The sequence below is a fragment of the Rutidosis leptorrhynchoides genome, chromosome 2 (genome assembly GCF_046630445.1).
Source record: "Rutidosis leptorrhynchoides isolate AG116_Rl617_1_P2 chromosome 2, CSIRO_AGI_Rlap_v1, whole genome shotgun sequence".
NCBI lineage: Eukaryota > Viridiplantae > Streptophyta > Magnoliopsida > Asterales > Asteraceae > Rutidosis > Rutidosis leptorrhynchoides.
This window is the reverse complement of record NC_092334.1, coordinates 51,842,598-51,851,044: the sequence shown is the minus strand read 5'-3', so window position 1 is coordinate 51,851,044 and position 8,447 is coordinate 51,842,598. Positions and strand designations below refer to the sequence as shown.

The 8,447-nt window shown below is 30.4% G+C and overlaps 1 long non-coding RNA gene across 1 annotated transcript; it reads left to right on the top strand.

Annotated features, from left to right (window-relative positions):
- Window positions 1-6,168: 6,168 nt before the first annotated feature.
- Window positions 6,169-7,545, top strand: LOC139890867 (uncharacterized). Its single transcript, XR_011773459.1, has 3 exons — window positions 6,169-6,342; window positions 6,815-6,893; window positions 7,366-7,545. It is a non-coding gene; the product is annotated as an uncharacterized lncRNA (long non-coding RNA).
- The last annotated feature ends 902 nt before the right edge of the window (window positions 7,546-8,447 follow it).

The window sequence follows — 8,447 nt, the reverse complement described above, 5'->3', positions numbered from 1 at the left end:
AAGAGAAAACAAAAGTATGGAACTCCAAAATATAAAGGAAATGAAGAGGGTGGATTTCTAGTAAAATATCCGACAGAGCAATCGAAACAGATTATAACAATTGATCAAAGAAGATTCTAATTTCCTTAATTACCGAAGAATCAAATCTTAATACGAAGATTTCCTCTAAATCCCTTAAATTCCGAAAATCAACCGTGACTACGTCACCGGTTAAGACGGACTTGCATTTACTCATTTCATTCTTTTGTGATAGCTTCACTCATACTCTTCGAATACTCGAATTATTTTATCCATATTACTCTATGGTAATAAAATTCTATTTTATCAACTCATATTCGTCATGAAGACATTCTTATTGTTAGCCATGACGACTTCGACCAAATTTCGGGACGAAATTTCTTTAACGGGTAGGTATTGTGACGACCCGGAAATTTTCGACCAATTTTAAACTTAATCTTTATATGGTTTTGACACGATAAGAAAAATCTATAATATTGAGTCTCGAAAAATTTTGGAACTATGTTCATGTATTCCATTACCTTCGACCATTCCCGACGATTCACGAACAATTAATTGTAAATAACTATGTGTGTATATATATATAAATAATAATTTGAAATATAATTTGAAGTATTATATGTTTTTTTTAGTAAAATTAATAAAATAAAAATAAGATATTATAATAATTATTATTTAAAATATATCTCTATATATAAATAAAGTATATTAAAAATAAATATTAAATGATTGTAATACTCGTTTGATGTTTCGATTGATATTAAGCAAGATAAATTCAAACTTATGTAATTTTAAAATAAACGGTGATACGAAAATGAGTTCTATAAATTTTAGGCTTATTAAAAATGTATTTAGGAACTATTTGATAAGTTTGAACACTTTTTATATTTCACCCATAAATGAGAGAGAAAGTTGATGTAATTTTTATTTAATAAATTAATGATCGAATTTTATACCATAATGGCCAAAATAAATAAATATAGTTAATCTAAAAATTTGGGATTTTTTCGAAAACTTTTATCCTCCACTAATTAACAACGGAGTACGATGTATCATTCCGTAGAAAACCGTCAGCACAAAAATTTAAAATAACTTCACAGATGCCTTTCCTGTAACCTTTTCACATGTTTTTCTTTCTTTAAATTATATGTATTATATTGTTTTATTAAATATATATATATATATATATATATATATATATATATATATATATATATATATATATATATATATATATATATATATATATATATATATATATATATATATATATATATATATATATATATATTTATATATTACATTCATGCAAGTAGCATGATAACAATCACACACCACCACTAGTGTCGACTATCTCCATCATTTGTAAGCTCAAAAACCTTAGTAGCCAAAAATCGGACCTCGGCCGTAAACCACCACCTCCAACACCATCTCTATTGAACCACCACTCCAAAACCCACAACCACCACCTTAAAACCAAACACCTGGCCACTTCTTAGTTTGTGTTTCTAACTCGCGATCACAACCTCTCCTACCACAACCGAACCACCACCCCTGCAACCCCTTTTCACCACCACCATCCATGAACCTTCATCTCTTTTCTCTCTCTCTAAAGTTATATATACATATACGTTATATATGCACATTGGGATATATATATACACGAAACCCACTTCACCATCGACACCATACCACCACTATTCACCGTCGTAACCTGCTCCTGTTTTCTGCTATACATCTTTCTGTTTATTTTCGTTATTCAACAAACTAAAACATCACCAAAGACCTTCGATGAACTACTACAGCTTGATTTCTTCTGTATCTGTTTCAACTGTCATAAACCACCAACGCTACCATTATCTTACTGCTACTATGCTTCTTTCTAGTCTTCTGTCGTGAAACAAAAATCGCCACCATGAACAACCGCTACTGTAGCTCGTTTTTTTAGTGTTTCTGGTTACATTCGAGCAACCAACCACCAACATCCTCATTAAAAAAAACCCACGAACTGCTCGGCTACTGCTACTGTATTAGTTTCGCAGACCACACAACCCATCAAAACCCATTTGGGATACACCTGCTATTTTTTATTTTTTTTCCTTCTTTCCACTGATTCGTTTAAGTGTTACGAGTTATAAAAACATCCTTGGGCCGAGTTCTTGTTGGGCTTATTGAAATAAATGAATTGGCTAATTGGGTTTGTGAAACTACTTGGGCCAAATAACAATGTTAAAGAATAAAAAGAAAATGGAAACAAGAAAATATGGGTTTTATATAATTAAAACATGAATTAATTCAGGAAACACGGAATGGAGGAATTGTTGGGTTTGTTGTCGTGGAGTGGGAGGTCACGGGTTCGAGCCCAGTTTAGGGCATTTCTTTTTAGAAAAAGCTTTTAAAGGGGTATACACTCTTATTTTTTTTCTATCATTATTATTATTAGTTATTATTAGGATTATTATGATTATTATTGTTATTACTAGTATTATAATTGTTATTATTATTATAAGTATTATTAGTTTTAGTATTATTATCATTAATATCATTTTTACTATTAAAATAAGTATTATTACTATTAATATCATTATTATTATCATTATTAGTAAAAACATTATTATTATAGATATTATAGTCATTATTATTATTACTATTATTATTATCATTCTTATTATTAAAAGTATAAAAATTATCATTTTCATTAAAATCTACATTTTTAAAAGATTACCTTTATTATTAAAACTATCATTGTTATTATCATTAATAGAATCATTAATATATAAAATGAATATAGAAAACATATAAGTTATTAATAAAAATGATATAACTAATAGATTTATATATATATAAATTTGTTCGATTACAATTATGTACGTTAATATATATATATATATAAATGATATAGGTTCGTGAATCCGAGGCCAACCTTGCATTGTTCAGTTCCGTCGTATGCATATTTTTACTACAAAATATCGTATATTGAGTTCATATGCTCCCTTTTACTCTTTATATTTTTGGGACTGAGAATACATGCGCTGTTTTTATAACTGCTTTATTAAATGCTTTTGAAATATATTTTGAACTGCGAATACATGAAATGCTTTTATAAATGTTTGACGAGATAGACACAAGCAAAACATTCCTTGAATGAATTATTATGCAGACAGAAGTTCTGTTGATTATTATTGAATTAGTTGGACGTTATAATTGCCACTAATTGTTGTGAATATTTTCCCTAATTATTATTGCTTGGTAACCTAAGAATTAGAACGGGTATGGCCCTAATTCACAAGAATCCTAAAGGTAGCTACCGGGTTTAACACCCCCACCCAGAATGTTCACTAGACGGAAGAGCTAGTGGGCGTGGTGTTTAGTACTTCGAAGTTTATATATTATACCGACGAGATGTTCTGTTTTGGGGATATTATTGATGTGAATTATATGTTAAGGTCAGTTACCCTGTTGAGCAATGAAATCGAAATGAATGTTATGTATCAAGAGAATGATTTTTATACACAGGTTATGTGTATTAGTTTTGTGCACGAGATATGTGCACGATTATTTAAAAATCGCGAGGCAACCTACGGGGGAGAAAATAATACGAACCTACTCTGCTAAGTATTATGAAAAATGGTTTCGTACACGAGATAGGTGTACTGTATTTGAATCTTGTGGTCTATCAAAATGATGAATTTTATTGTTTACGATAAACGTATGAACTCACCAACCTTTTGGTTGACACTTTAAAACATGTTTATTCTCAGGTATGAAAGAAATCTTCCGCTGTGCATTTGCTCATTTTAGAGATATTACTTGGAGTCATTCATGACATATTTCAAAAGACGTTGCATTCGAGTCGTTGATTTTATCAAGATTATTATTAAGTCAATTATAGTTGGATGTATTATGAAATGGTATGCATGCCGTCAACTTTCATTGTAATGAAAGTTTGTCTTTTAAAAACGAATGCAATGTTTGTAAAATGTATCATATAGAGGTCAAGTACCTCGCGATGTAACCAAATGTAATGTATTCGTCCAGATGGATTAGAACGGGTCGTTACACATGTGCTGCTATTTGCTTGATTTTCATTGGTTAATTTTCAATATACAATTATTTTGTATCAACTATTTCACCCAACTTTCAATCAGATTTTAACACATCACCCAACATGCCACTTAACACTCTACCTCATTACACAGCAGTCTGACAAAACGCTCATCAAGCACCCCACCCTCACCCAGCAACACGCCAACACGCCCCTCAGAAATAAAGATGGTCTTAATGCTATTGCCTATTACTATTCTCATTGTTTTCTAGAGAGCCCATTCCTTCTTAAAGGTGTATATTTTGAATTTTTGATGTTCCATTATATACAAGGTTGCAAAATTCACTATTTGGGGATTAATCGGTCGGGACTTTGAAAGGATTAATCGCAAATTCGGGGATTAATCGGAGATTAATCGGATTGTACTGTATACATTTAAATATTAAAATTTAATACTTATATGTGTAATTTTAGGAAAAAACCATAAATATAAAAATAATTTTAAAATAATTGTCTAAAATTATTCATTTTACTTCAAAACTATAAAATTCTAATTTAAATTCATGTTAAATTATTAACCATTTTTGACTTTGACCGACTTTGATTACCAAATTCGATTTTGATCCATCAATATGATGTTGACCGTTTAATTAAACGGATTTTTGAAAATCGGAACGGATTGCTCCTAAAAATGACTAGTCGGGGATTAAACGGCGAGTAATCGAGTTTTTTACAACCCTGATTATATATATATCTGTTGGTCCAGCCCAGATTTTGAGCCCGGTTCATGGGTTTTTGCTTCATGATGAATCAGTGAATTTTATATCATAAATCTCATCAAAGTAGAGGACCATTTTCATAAGTCTTCAGATACCACATAGAACTATAAGGCCACTCTCTATCGTAACTAAACTATTCATCCTCTTAATCTTCCACATCAGCGCCACATCAACACCAATATCCTATAACTAACTCATAATTAAACACTCCCTATAATGGCTAAAACAATACTCCTCTTAATATACAACGTACAAGCAATAAAGCATCAAGTCCAACAATAAAAAGCCACTGGACCTACAATTCCTATAACTAAACTTAAAACTTCCGTTAAATCCATGGTGAATGCGAGTAACTAAAGCGGGTAATGAGCCCGTGCCTATGGTTAGTTACGGGTAATGACGGGTAATGTGCGGGTAACGGACGGGTAACCAACGATAGGGGTGGTCTAATCTATACTATATATTAAAAGGGAGTTTGAGCTTATGTCACTATATGCTTTGGTAAGTTGTACAATATGCTCTAAAGGGTTGTTAATGAGAGTTTAATGATGTAATATTTAAATATTAATATTAACAAAATGCAATTAAACTAAAATTATTTTGAGAGTCTGCATCAAAACACGCTTTTCTGCAATCTGTCACACTGTTCAAAACTCACGCCTGTTTTTTCCCCATTGGCTTATCAATGGTACAACTACCCTAAAAATTGAGATCCTCCTCTATTCATTACTCAAATTTTTACATGTGTTTTAATCACCTAACTTCTTATTCCTCCATATTCAAGTATGAATTTGTGCTCCAAAAATATGAGATCAATTGTTTTTTTGTTCACCGAGTTCAAAATTGTAAGTTTATGTTTGGTGTTTGTAGTTTAGGGTTTGATTTCAATTTTATAAGTTTATGTATTTTAGGGTTTAGTACGATTCTGTAAGTATAGATGATAACTGTAGCTTTAACAATTTGTATCTAGACTTTTATGTTTCAACCAATTTTAAATTTAATTAAGATTAAGACTAGGTTATGTGATTATATACCACTAATATTATTGCACTGTAAGATGATAATTGCAGCTTTCAACAATTTGTATATATTTGAAACTTAACCATCTATACTATATATTAAAAGGGAGTTTGAGCTTATGTCACTATATGCTTTGGTAAGTTGTACAATATGCTCTAAAGGGTTGTTAATGAGAGTTTAATGATGTAATATTTAAATATTAATATTAACAAAATGCAATCAAACTAAAATTATTTTGAGAGTCTGCATCAAAACACGCTTTTCTGCAATCTGTCACACTGTTCAAAACTCACGCCTGTTTTTTCCCCATTGGCTTATCAATGGTACAACTACCCTAAAAATTGAGATCCTCCTCTATTCATTACTCAAATTTTTACATGTGTTTTAATCACCTAACTTCTTATTCCTCCATATTCAAGTATGAATTTGTGCTCCAAAAATATGAGATCAATTGTTTTTTTGTTCACCGAGTTCAAAATTGTAAGTTTATGTTTGGTGTTTGTAGTTTAGGGTTTGATTTCAATTTTATAAGTTTATGTATTTTAGGGTTTAGTACGATTCTGTAAGTATAGATGATAACTGTAGCTTTAACAATTTGTATCTAGACTTTTATGTTTCAACCAATTTTAAATTTAATTAAGATTAAGACTAGGTTATGTGATTATATACCACTAATATTATTGCACTGTAAGATGATAATTGCAGCTTTCAACAATTTGTATATATTTGAAACTTAACCAAGTTAGTTTTTAATTTACGAGCCTAGCAAATGAGGTATATAAAGTTTATTTCAAAAGGTGGTTAATTCAACCCATCTACTTTTGAATCGTTTGTTATGTTTCTTTTGAACTCCCATTCTTTTGATTTGTTTGCAGTTTCATTTCAGTTTTGTTGTAATGTGTTATAATCTTGGTATGATGTTTATCATGATCATGATATGGTGTGTATTCAGGTAATCTGTAAATGGAATAAGGGTCATTCTTCAAATGGGTGATGTGTTGATGTTTGGTGGTCAAATGGCTGTCATCAAGGTCCTATCTCTATCCAAATCTTACAATCTTTTTTTGATTTTGAACTTGATCTTCAATTTTTTTTACTTAATTGCTAGATTGTGCTTTTGAACTAGAATAATTTTCGTGACTTCAAGTATAATTTTCAAATATAGTTAAAATAACCAAGAATGTGGTTATGTAGGTACCCAATGATTCTATTAGTTGTAGCTACTATAAAAACCATGAACTGATCATAGAGTTATTTAGGAGTCACTTTACACCTAAATCATTAAATAATCATAATTGTGAAACACTCATTCAAATGTGTTTGTGAGCATAACTATTTCTATGTGCGTTCTCAACATGTGTTTGAAGCCCATGAATGAAAGGTGCATAAGAAGCATCCAGTACTTCTATTTGATATCTCTACGAGTCATGCTTAATTATCTAATCTTTTTCTGTCCATATTGTTTAGTAACACTATTCTTCAACTTTGTTGTTGATTTTGAAGGGGATCGGAGTTGAGAGTTTTCAAGCTATTCCACGACGATAATGACAATGATTGTGATCACATTTACTCCTTTAAGTAATTTCATTATACTTGATTCGTTCATATTACTACTATTTTGGATTATCCAGTGCACTCTTGGTAATAATTTGTCGATAATGATACTGTATTTAGGAAAAGAGAATTTTGTCATGTTTTATGAGCAGTTCAATATTTAGCAAAAATATGACACAATGGCAGAGCACTCTTACTACTATTTTTGATTATCCAGTGCACTGTTACGACTACTTTTTATTATACTCACGTACTCATTGAAGAGGATAGAAGTAGTGAGTTTGGATTGAAGACTTTTTAATTTGGGTCTTCTATGAAAACATGAAACTTTATTTTAGTGTATGTGTAGTTTTAACTAAACCATTAATATCTATGTTGTTACCTGTTGATAAGTAGGTTTGGATTGCAAACTTATTGATTTGTGAGTACCATGAAGACCTGAATATTTATTTTAGCGTATATGTACTTTTAACAAATGGTGATTATTTTTACCCATTTAGTTGATATTATGGGTTAATTTGTATTAATGCCAAACAACATTATGCAAATTGCAAAAGTAAAAGGGTGTTAATGCCAAATAGCATTATATTCAAAGTTCTAACAATTAATTTTGTTTTTGGATACCTGATATTGTTTTTTATGTGATTATGAATAGTCACTATTGCAAGACACTAATGGAATAGTTTGTATATCAGTCATACTTATAGTAATCGCTATCTGATATGAATTGTGAGTGATATGCTCTGATCAGTTACTCCGTATAACTTTTTGTGGGGAATTTGGATTTGGTTGATATGTCCATGTCCTTCATCGACGATTTAGATCTCAAGGAACAAGGCTACTTTTTTTTTTCTTTTCTTTTTTTTTTTTTTCTTTTTTTCTTTTTTTTTTGGAATTTTTGTGTTGGACAAATATCGTCGGCAACATTCATCTTAAAAGTCTTCCAATGGGCTGTTACATCTCGGTTGTGCCTTCCGCATGAACATTATGTTTGGTTATCCAATCCTTCGGTTTTGATCAAAGATGTTTTT